We start from the raw sequence: 18,902 nt of genomic DNA, 5'->3' as shown, positions 1-18,902 counted from the left end.
AGCCTTCAGCACGGTGCCGCTTGGACGCCTCGCACCGCGACCCGTTGGTCAAACAACAGCGTACTGCGCCGTCGTGTCCATGTTCGGGCCAGTGGCAAAGTTACAAGACTGCCTGCCACGCTGCCTGCCCGCCTCTGACGTGGACACCAGCGTGCGACTCCGACGAGGGCAGGCTTCTCCCACTCAACAGCGTACGCTCCGCTCTCTTCTCAAAAGTCAAAACAAGATCTCCCCTTTCTGCGCTTGTGCGCCGCTTGAAAGTATTCCAGGCCCTCTGTCGCTACTAAAAGGACGTGTAAGTCCTTTCGCCAGTGGAGCCGACGCTCGGGAGGAACCGATACTTGCCGCGCGGAGTGGCCCGGCCCCTCCCGGCAGAGGTTCGAGTCCTCCCTCGGGCACGGATGTGTGTGTTGTTCTTAGCATATGTTAGTTTAAGTAGTGTGTAAGTCTAGGGACCGATGACCTAAGCAGCCTGGTCCATTAGGAATACACATACTTTTGAACATTTTTTGAAACCGCTACTTCCGTATCAAACACCTATAGTGGAAGCAAGTATGTCAGATATACGACTTGGATTTAAAAACTTTACATCATATTCTCACTCTCTTCTTAGTTGAGCACAAACAACAAAGAAAAGCAGAGAGTTAAGATTACTAACTTATCATGTTTTTGTCGATTTCTAAACGCGTTTGACGACGTAGAAAGGGAAAAATGCAGTGGGAATCACTAAAAGGATTGGAAATTCCACCGTTCCTCCACAGGCGAAAACGTAAATTCAGATGTTATTGAAAACTAATGAAGTGAGGATCTGTATCGTAAGAAACGGGAGAGAATATGTCGATATTAATCAAGGATTTACACAAGGCTGTCCACTGTGCCATATCCTTTTCAGTGCTTCTTAACGAGGAGTTTAATTAGATGGACGTTCAATAAGTAAGGCAACACATTCACGACCATTCATAAATGGCCTATTTTTTCAACATAATCCCTGTTCAATGCGACGGCCTTACGCCACCTTATTGGGAGGGTCCGTATGCCCGACTGCTACCACTCTACTGGTCGGCGTCCGACCTACATCTTATTGCGTCGATGACCTCGCCATCCCCGTATTGCTTCCCATGGAGTGCATCCTTCATTGGGCCAAACAGATGGAAGTTGGAAGCTGTCAGGTCCGGGCTCTAGGGTGGATGTGGAGCAACAGTCTAGTGAAGTTTTCTGAGCTGCTCTCAGATGCGCAGACTTCTGTGAGCGATCTGTCGATCACGACGAACGAGAGTGTCCGCACGTTCCAACAGTGCAGGAGTCACAGCTGTGAGCAACCGGCCGACATGCGAAAGATCAGATTAGTTTGTGCGGCCTTTTTGCAATTATGACAGACGTCGCACCCAACGACTCACTGTGCTTTTGTTCGCCGCCAGTCTCCGTAGACATTCGGCAAACATCTATGAATATGTGCGATGTTCTGTTTTTCCGCCGGATGAAACTCAATGACAGCTCTCTGTTTGGAACGGACCACCGTTACAGACGCCATTTTGAAGGCTACGTATAGAGCCGCCACCTATCGGAACTTCATGAAACGATAAGGGCTGAAGCGGGAATATTTCACGGTGTTCCACAAAAAATTCCGCGTTTTTCCGTTGAAACTAGCCGAGAAAAAATGTGTTGCCTTACTTATTGAACGTCCCTCTAATTAAACTCCTCGTTAAGAAGCGATAATTTTAATTTCATGATGCAGCTATTTGCTGGTGATCAGTCTATAATGGGAAACGGTTGAAACTGCAGCACAAAAGTTGAGTCAAATTGCCATTAAGTACGGAATGAGAAGAATGATAGATAAAAGTAATAGCATTTCATGGGTTGGAAACCGTAACAGCCAAAACTGTTGTATCTAGATGGACAAGTATTTGAACATTTAGAGCAGTTTAAATACCTGGCGTCCAATTTTAAATTTCGCCAAGTCAGATGACGTAGAACGAAAACTGGCCAGATTCTGACATTCCTTTGGAACTAGACAAAGTAGATTAAGACCTAATGTAGAGAAAGGAACATTAACAAAACGTCGCAAAGTAATAGTTTGTCTTTATTGATGTTTAGTAGTGAATGTTGGATCCTAATATCAGATCAATTACGAGAGATAGAATCATCAGAAATTAACTTCCTCCGCTTTTTAATGGCATATTAATGACTGGAACATACGGGAAACACCGATATTAGATGATAACTACGTAGAACCCATTACAGCTGTAACTGAAAAATCTGAAGTGGGGACGCCATGAATGTCTCATAATACGCAAGTTAAACTGCAGTACTAACTAACTCAATACGAAACAGAAACTGTGGACATCCTTAAAGAGATGACATGAACAATTCTGAGACGGAACAGGCCATAAGGCGATGATGATGATGATGATTATGCTTACTATTTTCGTGTTGGTGCATACTGAGCCGTGAAATATCGACAGTAATGCAGGTTATAGAGGGTTAAATTGCCTCCAACAGTAAAAATTGCTCTTTGTGTACTGCATTTCTTTTGTGAGTTTTCAATCCTGTTCTTGCAGTATGAGCGTAGTATTCGAACCGCTTCAGGAGATGCTGGCAAGTTGAGGTGTCGTTTTGTGGTATCCGTAACAAAACTTCCGTCATGTAAGTCCGCAGGTGCTCGTGGTCGATGTCTTTAAAGGTAAAACATTGTATGCTGCTAGACAGCGTAACGTTCCTCTTCTACACAACCGATATTTCGACCCCTCTGTTGTGACCTTCTTCAGGACCTTTTGTTGTTCCAGGTTAATCGAGACTCGTCGATTGCGTAGGAAGAAACTGAAGAGGAACGTGACGCGATTTAACAATCTAGAAGATTTTTGCCTTCAAAAGGGCAATCAGTTGAGTTCAATCACTTGCCCGATATGAGGTCTTGCCCGCTCGACCCTTAATGGGTGTCTGCAGGACGCTGATTTCTCGGATAGCAATACAACAATTCAAGCAAATCACATTAATGGTTTTTATTACAATAAAGTAGATTGACAAAACTTTGGTTTAGAACATCGTGTCGCAAACTGTTGGGAGCATGCAAATAATCAATGTCTTTTGGTATATAGAATGTCCATGGAAGTAATGGGTATGGATCACAAGTAACAGCTCTTTTAGTGCTCTCCTCTAGTCCGGGTCTCCTAGCGTCCGTCTTCTACTGTCCGGCCGCGGCTAGCGCGGAGCGGCGTTTATATTCTCTTCTGCTAGAGCCGGTCCTGCCGTGGTGCAGTCCTGGTCAGCCGGCTATTGCCTGACGTCATGTCACAGCCTTCTCTGCTCTTGCGTTCTTCATCTTCGTGCCGGCGCTTGTCGTTACGCCGGAACACCCAACGTTTACAGTATGTTTGAACTTTCAGCGTGAAACAATATACCGAATCTGGTGAAATGCAGGATTTTTCAAAATTAAAGCGTCGTTTGATCTTTATTGATATGACAAGACGTGGACCAATAAACATTCAGTGTATCTCGGGAGCATTCCTGATAATGATGTACACTGCACAATAAAACTTAAGGACAAGGTAAAGTAACATAACATATTAAATACTCTTTGATAACATATGATAATGTGGGAGAATGTTGCCAGAGGCCATCCGGTAGTGCACAGAAACTTGGACGTCACCTGGCATGAGGTCAAGTTGACTATAGCCTCAAATGGGGATGGTTCCACGACACGGGGCAGTTGAAGCACGGGAAAATACAGTGTGTCTCAATCATCCAGCAGTTTCGGTGCATTGTGATGGTGTTCTTCATTACAGCACGACCTGGAGGCAACTTGTGGATGAGTTCACACGGGGAACAATCGTCACGAAACTGGAAGGAGAACGAAATGTGTCGAGTGTTGCTCAGGAGTTTAGTGCTGCTCACCTCCCAACGTTTCATGCGTGTCGGGAGCGTCCTGAACCACAGGCACTGCTGCCCGAAGGAGGTGGTCGACCACGGTCGATCAAGTGCAGCAGCAGGTGACCGCTGTATTGTGCAACAGGCAGGAACAGCGGGTGCAATGTTGCAACCACATTTAAGAGAACTGCAAGGCTCGTAATCTCACGCTCCACAGTGTCACGGCGACTGCGTAATGGTGATCTCTTTGCCCAACGAGCATTACGTTGTGATCCGTTGACACTGCGCCTTGGCGGCAACGTTTGCGATGGTCCCAAGAGCGTAGGGTCTGGACCAAATCAGAGTAGGGTCGCATGATCTCGTATGAGAGCAGATTCAGTTTGAGTAGTGATTCTGGACATAGCGTCATAACGCGAGAGTTAGGAACACGTAATCCATCTGGGAACATTGTCGAACCTGATCATTTTGGTGGTCCAACTGTTGTGGTTGGGGGGGGGGGGGGGGGGAGAGGTTCCATAATGTTGCATGAGCCTGCTGACCTGCAGATCTTTGAACACGGCAGACCCACCAGGCAGCGTCATTGTGGTGCATTACTCCTCCCCTTTGGGTTTCTTCTAGGGTGCATTCGACCCTGACTTCATTGTGCTGGACGACAATGCGTGATCGCATAAGACTGCGTGGGTGAAGGATCTCTTTGAACAGGACGATTTTCGGCGAATGGGCAGTCCTGTCCTTTCCCCCGACTTAAATCCCGTCGAGTAGGCGTGAGATTCGTTGGGGAGAGCTATGACAGCACGTGCACACACACCAACGTCCACACACAGCTGTCACGTCAGCCGCAATGGTGGAGGAGTGGAACGCCCTACCACACGAACTCATCAACATTGCGGCCAGCAACCGCCCTTTGTAATCATACACCCTGTTAAGGAGCATTTGACACCTATTGTAATATAACACCTTAAGACCATCAGAAATCGGGACTATTTCAGCGTAATTATTGTCTTTGAATAAAAATGTAATTTTTGTTCGAATCATTTGGTTTTTATTTCAGTTTTCTTTTGTACTGTACTGTAGCAGTTCTTTCTACACGCGATAAAGTGTCATCGAGCTTTGTTACTTTGCAGTGACACATCGTGCAGAAGTTGCTTCCGTCCTTTAGTTTTGCACCCCATTGTATAAATGTAATCCTTGCTAACTAAAATATATATAATAATTACTTTTGTTTCTGCAAAAATTTTCAAACGTTCTTTTTTTGTGAACCCATGATGCCTGTACAATGGGTGCTGGAAAATGAACTTTGAACGCAAGCATTGGCATAATATATATTAATTTGCACAGCAGTTTAAGGTGTTACACAATGTCCTTTCTACTAAGACAATTTATACCCACGTTTCTACTAAGATTAGACCAATTTATACCCACTGCTGAACGTACCGGGTGTCCGGGACGTGGGGACGAATTTGAATTTTGCACCATTTTGTCTTATAACGGTTGGCAGCCGTAGTTTCCTCATGTTTGTTATTTGTGATCCTTCCCATTACCAGCCTTATAGGTTTTGTGTGGTGAACACTGTTTTTTGATAATTATTTTCGTCATGGAGCAGATGGCGTCTGAGCAACGCATCCAAATGATAAAAAGTTATTACAAAAACAGGAAAGTCCAACAGCAACCGTTCGTAAATTGTGTGTGACTCTCGGACGTAATGCTGCTCCAACCGAATCATCAGTTCAGAAGTTGATCCTGAAGTTTGAGACCATGGGCTCCGTTCCAAACGGTAAGAAAACGGGACGACCGCATTCTGTTCGAACAAAAGGAAACATTGTTGACGTGCGTGACAATGTGACCGTAAGCCCCCGAAAATCTGTTCGCGGACAAGCTCAGCAACTGAATTTATCACCACGTTCACCTCATGAAATCACTTCAAAAGATATGAAAATGCATGCGTACAAGATTCGTCTTACACAAGTGTTGAAGTCGGCAGATCATGGAAAAGACATCGATTTGCTCAATGGGTCTTGGCTCGACAGGTGGAGAACGAGAAATTCACAAAAAGAATAATTTTCTCGGATGAGGCGCACTTCCGCCTCAGCGGGTACGTCAACGAGCAGAACTGCAGAATTTGAGGTGACGAAAATTCGCGAGTGAGTGTGGAAGACGAGGCGCGTCCACAACGCACGGCTGTGTGGTGTGGGTTCTGGGCACGAGGAGTGATCGGCCAGTACTTTTTTTAAAATGGTGATGAAGCTGCCGTCACTGTGAACGGCGACCGTTTCCGGAACAGGCTTTGTGATTGGTTTCTCCCTCTTACTAATGAAAATGACGATTTTTGGTTTCAAAAATTGGTGCGACATGTCACACATTCCGTGAAACGATTGCTCTCCTGAATGGAAAGTTTCCTCAAAAACTTATCTCTCTGCGTGGCAACCAGGAACGGCCTGCAAGATCGTGCGATCTTACGCCTTGCGACTTTTTTGTGGAGATTAGTGAAATCAGAAGTGTACGTGAACAAAGCACAAACAATACACCAATTGAAGGATGAAATTTAAAGAGCTATTAACGACATCCCTGCTACAGAAGAATGCTGAAGATTAGATGGGTAGATCACATAACTAATGAGGAGGTATTGAATACAATTGGGGATGAGAGAAGCTTGTGGCACAACTTGACCAGACGAAGGGACTAGTTGGTAGGACATGTTCTGAGGCATCAAGGGATCACCAATTTAGTACTGGAGGGCAGCGCGGAAAATCGTAGAGGTAGACCAAGAGTTGAATACACTAAGCAGATTCAGAAAGATGTAGGTTGCAGTAGGTACTGGGAGACGAAGAAGTTTGCTCAGGATAGAGTAGCATGGAGAGCAGCATCAAACCAGTCTCAGGACTGAAGACAACAACAACAACAATAACAACGACGTCCCACCAGATGTTGTGAACCCATCGTCGAGAACGTCGCCGCGCGGGATTTGCCGAGCGGTCTAAGGCTCTGCAGTCATGGACTGTGCGGCTGGTCCCGGCAGAGGTTCGAGTCCTCCCTCGGGCATGGGTGTGTGTGTTTGTCCTTAGGATAATTTAGGTTAAATAGTGTGTAAGCTTAGGGACTGATGACCTTAGCAATTAAGTCCCAAAAGATTTCACACACATTTGAACATCGAGAACGTCAATGAAGGCATTGCTCGTTGCTCCGCGACCTTGGGTGGTCATAAAGAGGATATAATTTTTCATACAAAAATGGGAAAAGTTACTTAATGTGTCTGTAAAAAAGAAGAAAGGAAAAAAAAGCAAAAAACGTATTACATTTTCAATAAATTTTGAATGTTCTATTGCACTTTAGTCCGCCCTCGTGGTCTCGCGGTAGCGTTCTCGCTTCCCGAGCACGGGGTCCCGGGTTCGATTCCCGGCGTGATCAGGGATTTTTCCGGCCTCGAGATGACCGGGTGTTGTTGTGTCGTCTTTATCATCCCCATTCCGGTCGGAGGAAGGCAACGGCAAACCACCTCCATTAGGACCTTGCCTAGTAAGGCGGTGCGGGTCTCCCGCATCGTTCCCCTACGCTCTGTAAAGAAGCATGGGACTTCATTTCCAATTTCCAATTGCACTTTAATATTTGTCCCTACTTCCCGGAAACCCTTCATTTAAGTCTGCTTTATTTTCTATCCTTCTAGTATCATCCAACTTGGAACTATCTTTGTATTCCTCACATATTTTCCCGACAGGCAGTTCGTCACCAAATTGCGAGCATGATTTGTTAGGCTAATGGTCGAACAGTTTTCACATTTATCCGCACGTGGCCTCGTTAGCGTAGATGCAGTTGTAGTAGCATAACCGGAGAACAGGATGTTGTGACACAGACAGCGAGGCTGGGAGGGGGCGCGGCGGTGGGTCCGTCGCAGGGAAACCAGACTGCAGCACGCGACTCCCGGCGGAACTGGGCTGGCAGGAAACATTACACGAGGCACTAGTGAGCTGACTTCGCCTTTGTTTTCAGTTTTACTGCTTTGTTCTATATCGCAGCAGCACGAAACTCCATTACATCGCGTAACAGGAACCGGGTATGTAGGCTGTAATACGCCACATAGCTGTCACGAACATTACGCTCTGTGGTTTTCGTCTTAGAAAAGGGTACTCGGTCGCAAAAACTTTTCACTTCCTCAACTGTTGTGTTTCCTCAGATACATCATAGATGTTCCAAATATTTTCTCCTTTAATATTCGAGCAAAGTGTGTACGCAGAAAATGAGTAAACACTGCGGATACGACTCATGTTTTCCTTTGCATTGAAAAGAACTTCCCAGAACTGCACGGAGATAAAAGTTATGGAGAAGCACAAAGTCATAAAGTTAAAAACCAGCACATTGGAGCAAAATACATAAAGGCGTTTATGACTTGCAGCTCGCGGGGACTGCGTATTATGAGAAAGCAGGTTTACGACTCCATGCTGTTCAACAGACTTGGCCCACGTTATACGGCGCAGCCCGGATTCCGAATTAAATTAATCATAGTGCAGTGTGCGTTTCTCTATGACGACCAACACCTTTCTCAGATATATGCTTCCAGCGTCAAATAAATACGTGTACGTTGTATAACTGTCCAGGTATCTGTATGTAATAAAAGTATCTGAAAATAAAATTTCGGAATGGCCTGGTTCAGTCCGTGTAACGCAGTATCTGACGCTCCTGGAAAGTAGTTAAAACACCCAGATGCGTTAACTGAACCAGTACTCAAATTCACTCATCAGTACCAGCACAGGTTTTCCAAGTGGAAGTGGAAAGTGATAAGACTTTCTCGAAGTTCTCTACAACATAGATCATTAATTCATCTGAATCTGTCTCGGTAACCCAAGTCGCATACCGAATCCTGTAATGTGGCGCTCGATTCGGTTCGAATCCCGGTGAGTGAAAGAAATTTTCACCGCCACTTTTGGCTGTCGAGGAAAGAGAGGTAGCGGCGTAAAGCTCCATTTTACGTAAAAGTTTTGCATTAAATTTGTAAGCCCGCTAGACGCTTTAGAGGGTGTATATCAATTAAAGCTCTTCAGTAGTGGGAAGGGAACTGGACGAAGTCAGATACCTGTGAAATGTTTCAGAATTTAAGCGAAAGAACTAGGTCCCCGGTTCTTGAGCATTTGTTGGTGGTATTTCTGATTTTACCATTACTAACCGTGTTTTTTAATAGTCGTGAAGTATTTGGTAAGGACATTAGTACATCTTATTTCTAATCTACGATGCCTTTTGTTGTTAGGAAACGTGGTCGTCGTAAGATTGACGAAGACGAAGCTGTTTATGTGTGCTGTAAAGGTTATGATCTACTTGACAATGTTAATTTTGTTGCTGATCTGTCTTTGTATTATCATAAATAGATTTCTTTCCAAAAGAAAGAACATGAATAGATAAAACAGTTGCAACCGTGGCTGTTTTGTTTCAAGAGACTTGCTCCCCTTTCAGTTGTACGAAATAGATTTGTGAATGGATCCAGGACTTTCTTGTTGATGGAAGTCAACACGTCATTCTTAACGGAACAAAATTGACAAATGTAATTTCGGAAGTTGCCCAAAGGAGTTTTGCAGGGCCGGTGGTATTTACAGTTTACACAAATGATTGCTGAATAACTCTGAAAGTTCCGTGAGGCTATTCGTGGACGATGCTGTTGTCTACACCAAGGTTACAACAACAGAAGACCGTGGCAAGATGTGCGCAGCATCGATGATTTCTCTAGGGGCTGTTAGTTAACCCTGAACGTAAATAAATGTAACGCAACAGACAACACCATTCGCAGATTAGGCCTTTCCAGTTTAGACTAAATACGTGTTATTACCGCCAAAACATGTGAATGGTGGAAGTTCGCATTTACCGTTAAACTAATATTGATGCAAGTTCGTGACTGTTCTGACTACAAGTTCTCCACAAGAAAGCAGTCAGAAATTTATTAGTCCGACCTGAATAATTTTAACGTTCTCGACAGTCTATAACCCACAGCTATTCGCGAATTACTACTTGGAATCTTTCAGTGGTCTTCTCATAAAGAAATTCTCGCCGTAATATTTCATGCTGTTCGCGAAACACGGCACACGGAGTTTAAGTACTACAAGAAAGTTCACACGGTAAAAAATTCGAAACAAAACTACTTAAAATATCCAGATTTTCAGTAAACAGTTTAATACTGCAAGACGCTTTACGTTTACGATGCGAGAACAAGAGTTCCTTTATCTTATCACAAACATGTATACCGCGGTTTAACACTTATGTATACCGTAAGAAGGTTCCGGAGGACTCCTATATACAGGAACTGTAGCACAACACACTACACAAAGCGCGGAAATTGTTCAATTCCTGTTAGATGATGATTCAGGCATCCAATCCGAACAGTTCCAGCCCTCAAATATTCGCGGTAATCGCTAAGTCATCCAGTATAATCACAGAAAGCAATTTACAAAAGAAATTCTTCGTTTACGAAACCAAATTTAATTAAAATAAAACATAGCACGAATTACTCGCAAAATGAATTACTAAGTGATTTAATGCCTAACTTCTCTTCCCGCTGCTTTTCTACAAAAGTGGGAGCACTAGAACAAACGTCACATGATTCATGATTCCACAAGAGCTTCCCAAACACACATTTTACATACTTTTTAGTGAAATTAAAATCCTCGCTTCCCCTTCATACACAAACACACACATGCACACACTCTCTCTCTCTCTCTCTCTCTCTCTCTCTCTCTCTCTCTCTCTCTCTCTCCCTCCCTCCCTCTCTCTCTCTCCAGCCCCACGGGAAGAAACAGTTTCAAGACCGCTTTCTTCCCTGCAAGGTCTAAGGACATGGAATAATTTGCTGCATTACAATGAGTAACATATTTCTCGTAAACAGCCAAATAAACACACAACACTTGCAGTTATATCAGTATTAACCGTAACTACTGTAAAATACCTAGGAGTAACCATACGGATCTGCCTAAAGTGGAATGACCACGCAAAACAAACAGCAGGAAAAGCAGATTTATTGGGAGAATCTTGCCGAAATAAATGTAATTCATCCATGAAAGAGGTGTCTCTCAAAACAGTTTATACCGAATTTTCAGTATTGTACATCAGTCTGAGACCCTTACCAGGTCTCCCGTAGGAGGTTCGAGTTCTCTTGCATGGGTGTGTGTCTAATCCTTAGCGTAAGTTAGTATATGTAGTGCGTAAGCCTAGGGACCGATGACCTCAGCAGTTTGGTCCCATAGTCCTTACCATAAATTTCCAATTTCTCCCTTACCATGTTGGATTAATATAAGAAATAGAGAAGCTTCAAAGATGAGCAGCGCCTTTCGTTGCGTGATCGATTACTCCGCGCGAGAGCGTTACAGAGATGCTCGACAAACCGCAATGCAAATGCTTAAAGAGGTGTGTTCTGTACCACGCAGAAGTTTATCGTTGAAATTTCTGTTCGGGAAGAGTTGGGCAACATATTTCTTCCTCCCACACACACCTCGCGAGAAGATCGCGATGACAAAATTAGAGAAATTAGATCTCGTACGGAGTTTTAATGCCATTCGTGAGTGAACAAGAAACGGTAAACCCTGAGCGTGAGAGGGGCAGGGACAGGCGATGGCAGCTAACACCTCCCCCCCCCCCCTCCTTCACACAAACACACACATCCAAAGAAGAAGAAAATAGTCGCAAATCAAGTGCGCATCTTATTCCACCGAACAGAAATATCAATAATTCAAGTGAGAATGTGAAGAATTCACTGTCAGTTCGGAGAATTCAGTGTCAGTTTGAAGAAGCAGCTCGTTGTCTAGTATCAAATTTACTTAAATTCGTAAAGTCGTAAAACTGTTTCCACCCTTCCCTCTTCCACTCTTCCTACCTTATCGTACGCCTCGGTAACTCCCTTGGTCCCTGTGATGTAATCCGAGAGGAAGCTGTAACGACCCTGCTATAGTTATTCTCTAAAAATCGTGACATTTTATCGGTGACTTCACGAGTAGCTAGTCACGTCTGCTAAGTACCTTGCTGCAACTTTCTGCCCTTATCGTAGCGTAGGCTATGCACTCGAAAAGACTAATAGATTTACACGTAGAAACTTTCGAGAACTGCTTTTACTGAAACAAATTTTTACGAGTCTAAAATGCTACAGACAACTGCAAAGGCATTTTTAGTGCATTTTAGATGGTCGGCGGGCGGAGGGCTGGGCCTTTCTAAAAATAAAAAAATAACAATTAAAAATAACAAAAAATAAACAGCTTGGTCACACACTTCACTGCTTACCATATGTGCTGTATAGACAGATCAGTGTTGTCCACTTAACAACAATGCCAGCATTTACTGGGAGCGTTATCATTAGATAATTTGCGATAATGACGTACTGACTGCAGTTTTTTAAAATCCTTGATTAAGAATATCGAGATCATCATCAGACCATGTCTCGTTAGGTGGTGAGTAAAGACGACCGACGGATCACTGACAAGTTTCGGCAGACATGATCGAAACCTCTTACCATTCTCATGCAATTTTTAATACAGAAGATAAAAAATGTGATCAAGAATGATTATTATTATTTCGAAATGCAGTATTTTTCTTACGAAAATGAATATTAACGTCTATGGATATCGGTTACCTGCACGGAAGGGATAAATTTTGAGAATAGCGCTTTTAGCTGAACTTCAGATCTTTACTGTAATGTTCCGTAAAAGACTGCAGCTTTACTTTCAGGAGTTGAATGAAACTACTATGATGACATATAGCGTTATCACTTCTGCAATCATATTAGCTAAGCTATTTAAATGGAAATGAAGTTACTCTTTTTAAGTTATTAAGTTTACTTTTAGCTTGACAAACTGAGTAAGTGAAAGTAACCAATGAATATTAAAAAGCGATATCTCACAGTTGTGATGCCATTTCCTGGTTTGAAATTCTTTGTGGTGACATTCTTATTGAAATTACAATACAATGCATTATACTGACACAAACGCTTTTTAGTTAATAAACAGTATCTGAAAATGATTTTGAAAGTGTTCATAAGGTACTTTTAAGTTTACACACTTCCAGCGTGCTGGATGTCAATACTCAGCAACTTATTATGATTCAATGAAATTACGAAACCGTGAAAGTTGCAAATACGAGTAAGTATTTAAATGCGGATCAGTTTCAGACGTTGGTCCATTGTCCATCTATACTACAGAACACGGTGTATCGTGTTCTGCAGGATAGCTTGATAATGGACCAAGGTCAGAAGCTGGTCTTCATTTAAATAAAAATAAACTTCTGTGCGACTTTGATAACTTCGTAATTTCAGGTGGCGCAAGTTACTGTAAAATAGCCACTCTATTGTTTTAAAAGTATTGTCACATTCTCAATTAAATGATTGTCTCTCCTGTAACAGTATTAAATATCGAATGTCAAAATAATTAATTTTAAGCCACAATGCAATCGTAAACATTGTGCAGATCAGCTTTCATGATATCTTCATGTCTGCAATTTGACAGATAATACACGCTGTATTGTCCGTCTTATGGAACAGTGCTCGATGTACTTGTGGTGCAACACATTCCAAAACAGAATTTCGCCTGGAAATATCATTCATCCGGTTCTACAATTAATATAATACAAACAAGGCGCTAAACAGTCGCTTTTTTTCATAAAATGTACCACATTTCTGCACTAGTCACAACTTTACCTAAATCACTTCTTGGTTGAAGTATACTCAAACACGATCTGGGAGTGACTGTGCCTCTGTCAACGTGGCCACTGAAAAGGCGAAAAGGGGAAAGGGGTAGCAGTTCCCGCACTTTTGTGGCTGAGAACCACATCCTTACCTTCAGAAAAATATTTTTGCGTCAGGAGGACAACAGACAGTTACAATTTGTATGAATGAAAATAATTACAAGAGAGTTGGAACTTCAATAGCGGCAACCCTTTATTTACAACTTTCACGAAATAAATACACGCTTCAAAGTCTTATTCTCCTTCAGAGTATTCACCAGCGATGTGAAATTCGTTACTTAAGCTCAGCAGCGCCTGTTCTGTTACTAGTTTGAGTGGAGTGGTAAACTGCCAGATAAACTTTTGCAGCAGTTCCGAAGGGAATGACATGAAGTGCTTCCTTCATCTCAGAAACGTAGTTGAAGTGACAAACGCTTGAATCCGCGGAGTGTGGTGGGTGGTACAGCAGATCACAGCACATCGACTGAACAAATTTGTGACAACACACAGATTCGTCTAGCAGTAGACTCCTCCACTAGAACGAGAAACACAATTGGTGCTGCAAAGGGTAACCTACAACTTCCACATTACTGGCAATGGGTTATACACAATGCTGGTGTCTACTATGAAGAACAGCGAAACTTTGAAACATACAAAAATATTTTGTAAGTTGTAAATAAATAGTTGATACCAATAAAGTTAAAACTCCTTATGTTCAACAAAGTTATGTTCAACAAAGCTATAACACAATAAGCTGTTACGTGCGAAATACCTACACAGCAAAGTAACGTCTTTGGTTTCCCAGAAATGGTACATCGATATAATCAATGTCGTGTCGTTATTGTTAGCAACATATTACAGAGAAACTTAAAGTGACGCTGTTCCGTTACACGTTGTCTGTGCACCGGCTTAGAGTTCTTCTCTGTCGCCTCCTCATCATACCGAACAAACACCTCAACACTCAGTACGCACGTACAACACAAACGTCTACACTCAACAAATACAGGGTGTCCCACATAAAACTGGTAAGCCTCACGTACCGGCTGATCATATCTTGTGAGATTATTTGTGACGTGGCGTCACGTCTGGAGCATTATGAGCAGGGCCCTTCATAAATCTCGAGATTTTGACGATCTGATGCTACAATTAGACAGATTTGGTACGATACCACTCAGAAGGACATGAGTCCGTTTCGAGAACTGCATCGTCGAGTTGATGCCACAAAGATCCACTGTCTCGCGTCTAATCGGTTGCCTATTTCAATATTTCACACGATGTTATCCTACGCAAAGCACGGTTCAAAAACTGTCAGTAAAAAGAACCATAAATAGAGTTTGCTTTCTCTCGCACATCGGACGGTAAATGAATGTGTGTGTGTGTGTGTGTGTGTGTGTGTGTGTGTGTGCGGGAAAGTGGCATTCATTTTGTGTGCTTGATCCAGATGACATCCCTTCTTTGCTTGCTTTCATCATTTATATAACTAGTAGTAATAGGTGCAGTAGTTCTTCCGCAGATGTCTTTTACGAGGGCACTGGTTACGTCATGGTATTATAATTTACGCACAACAAAAATAATGCAATTTATGTATACGGCCGTTGTGTAACTGTGATTTGTCAAGGATTGGGCAAGCAGTCGGCCGTGGCCTTATCGTAGGAACCATATCGGCATTTGCCTGAATAATTTTGGATAATTACAGAAAATCAAAATGACGATGGGTGAAGTCCGGAACCTCAACACTCCACGAATACGACGCCGGTCCGTCTACAACAGTACCACCTCATTCAGCTTAACCCTAGTGTATAATAATGTTTTGGAAAGAAGTTATTTAATAATGAAAAAGATAGTGCTACACTGTCCATTTATTTCTCACTACTAGTCACTGTACTCGCTACGTACACTACATACACATTATACCGAAATGTAACATTACACACACTACTTGCTGACACGGCAAGCACAGCGCCGATCATTAGTTTCCATTTTGTGTATCGCAACTTCCAGCTTGCTGCCGTGAGAAACTGAGTCAGCATTCCTTTATAATGAGCAAGATATTACTGAGTTCAGAAAGACGATACACTTTGAAGGCTTACATCGACTGAAGCAAAATAAGAGAATCTTCAAGGAACGCAAATAGAGTATCAACAATTGTGGAACGTTTTTGATCCCTTTATTGTCCTAATTGTGCCTAAGAAAGAATTATTTTCTGAAGAAAATTCATTAACAGTCAAAACAATAAGGGTTATCCTCTTTAATTTTATCTTCAACTCATGCTTTTTTCTCGTTTTCGTGGGAACTGTTAGGTTGGGCTTCCCACACACATGAATAAAATTTCCATACTTTCTTTTTTTCCTGGCGATTCCCCGCGATCCTAAACGGCTCCTGAGTCCTGATCTCTCATGTCAGTGTTTTACAGCGTGGAGATGTAGTGACCTATGTACATTCACGGAAGTTACTTCGGGAGTGAGCAAAGGTTGGGAATTTGTACGGGCGCTGATAACCGCGCAGTTAATAGCCCCAAAACCAAACATCATCATCATCATCATCATCATCATCGTCGTCGTCGAAATCGGCGGTGTCAGTGGCGCGCCGCTCCTTGAGTCACTCGGTGGCTGCACACAACGTAGGAGGAGATCAGTGTTTAACGTCCCGTCGACAACGAACTCATTAGGGAAAAAAGGTGAAGGAAAGTGGCCGTGTCCTTTCGAAGGAGCCATCCTCTCATTTGCCAGAATTGAATTAGGGATATCACGGAAAAGCTAAATCAAGATGACCACACGCAGGTTTGAACCGCCTTCCTCCCGAATGAGAGTCTCGTGTGCTAACCCTGCGCTACCCCGCTCGGTGCACGCAATGTACCTTACCTGCTCACCTTCTACAGTGGTTTTGTGATAAGGAGGCAGGTTTCGGGTTGATACTTAGTAGGAAGGGGCTCCAATTTTGGTGCGTTCTGTTTGGAGTGCTCATAGAGTACTGAGCACTGGTTTCCATGTTACGTTAGGAATCACAAAGGTGTTTAGCCATTGTCTTTGATGTGGGCTAATATTCTAGTAGAATTTTTTAAATGATCGACATAGACTGAACGTTTATTACAATAAATTAACTGCAATACCCACTATTACAGTTTGAACCTTTAGGTCATTTTCAAGTGTAGGCTCACGTCATTTTTATTATTTCATTAATGCTAGCTACAGCAGTGTTTTCAGTATCTGTAAGCACTTGAAAATGACCAAAAAGTTGAAACTGCAATTGTGAATGTTGTAACATGTACTGTCATTGGCGAATACGAAATTATTTAAATGATATTTTTGCATTTTTGTGCTCATTACGAAGAAAATACGTATTATGTTAAGAAAGCACAGTGGTAGTTCTCTGGACATACAGATTTGACAGGCAGGGTCAGAACCAGAAACAGAGGCGCCACAGACACCAGGGCAGGCAGCGGCTACACAATTCGGCGTATCACAGAAACAGAGAACAGCACACTGCCGACGAGGCAAACTATGCTACATCTCTCTCTATGCAATACAAATCCTCCTCCTAACTTTCACAATACTTTAGCAGTAAACAAGACTTGGAGTATACACCCTACTACCCTGTAATGACTTGTGATGATTTTAGTACGAGTGCTGGTAGGTACAGTGCGGCGTTACTCATAAGAACCTCCGGGTTTTCGGAAGATGACTGCATAAAAAGTGCAAGAGGTACGGATTACAGGCACACGTCACTGGATACAGCATCTCTCCGTTACAGGTGCTCAACGTGCGCGATGTTAGTGGCGTAGCAAACTTCAGTACGGGCGGAAAAGCAAGTACATGCAGGTTCATTGCAGTTGGCGCAGTTGCTGCTACCCGGGAAGGCGCAATGATGGGAGCCTACTTTGAAATCTGTGCGTCTGGATGCCTATTTTTTCCTTTATTGTTGTTGCATCCCCCATCGCTCCATGTAGGCGGGGAGAAGGTGGGGCTGGCAGCAGTACAAATAACCCGGTCTTCAGCCAATAGAGCTCAGTACCGACTTAGATGCTGAAACAAAGAACAGACACATGTACTAAGAATTTAAATAATCTGAAAAGGTGACGTGAATGAGACAAAAACAATTACCATAACGCTGTTTCCATAAATTGACAAGGAACGAAGAAAATGTGAAACACTTGAGAAACATTTGAAGAACACAAAACAGATGAAAAACACTGAACACGACAGAATATACACTGACCATTAGAAACGGAGCACCGTGCACTTTGACTAAAACTGGAAAACGACCTGCCCTGGGATGGCAGATTGTAAATCAAAAGAAGCGTGGGTGTGGATGGAAATAGGGGTGTGGTGGTGATGAGGATGGAAAACTGATAAGGAGTGGCTGTGGCAGACAGCAACTGGTATTAGGAGCTGTAGAAAGGAGAGGAAGAGGGTATGGGGGCAACAGGAAAGGGGAAAATGATGAGGTGTGGTAGGACAAGAGGAGGATGAAAGAGCCCTGGGGGGGTGGGGAGAGGGGAAGGGTGGATAGGGTAGGATGGATTCATGGTCGAGGAGAGAGACGCACTTGAAATGTCTTCGAGAGAGGACTTGGTGGGTTTGCAGGTGAAGGGCTGGTGTCATGTGTAGCTAGAGGCGCGGCTGCATTCTAGGATCGGAAAGGAGAGGGGAAACAATACTATTGTTGGAGTCGAGTTTAGAGATGGTGTAGGTCATTTGGATGTGTTGAGTGTGAGAGAGGAGGGGAGAGGTGGGAATCTGATGAGTCGGTGAAGGATCCTTGTGGGGGAAAGTAAGTGGATACGGAAAGCGAGGTGGAGAGCATGGCGCTCGAGGAACTGGAAGCATTCAAAGAACATAGGAGGGGCAGAGATCCATGCAATACTTGCATAGCAAAGGATGGGGTCGATCAGGGGTTTCTACGTGTGAAGGACAGGGGACGGGTGTAAATCCCACGTTTGGCCGTTTAGTAGTTTTAGTATTTTTGTCTGTTGTGGGCTTCTTGTTGGATGGTTGGTAGGTGAGGTTTCCGTGTTAGTTATTGGTCGAAGGTTAGTCCACTGGTGGCCTATGTGTAAGTGCAGAATAATTTGATGCAACGTTATGGAGAAGACGATATGTTGTGTACTCTGCAACTACACCAAGACACGTATTACAAATAAAAGATTGGGGAGATCTGATCACTTATGTACGTCATTTTTCTGTATGTCTTTTAGTTTTCTAGTGTCGTCTTTTGAAACCGCAGGGATACTTGCGATTAACCCTGTGTTGTCGACATCATGTGTACTACAGTTGGCTCGAGAGGTCACCACAGCTCTGGCCGGCACAGTGCGGACACCCTGTTAAATGCGAGTGCGCGGCTGTGTTGCAGGCGGCCGGTAC

The sequence above is a fragment of the Schistocerca serialis genome, chromosome 2, assembly GCF_023864345.2.
Source record: "Schistocerca serialis cubense isolate TAMUIC-IGC-003099 chromosome 2, iqSchSeri2.2, whole genome shotgun sequence".
Taxonomy (NCBI): Eukaryota; Metazoa; Arthropoda; class Insecta; order Orthoptera; family Acrididae; genus Schistocerca; species Schistocerca serialis.
The sequence above is the reverse complement of the archived record's forward strand: the minus strand, read 5'-3'. Positions refer to the sequence as shown.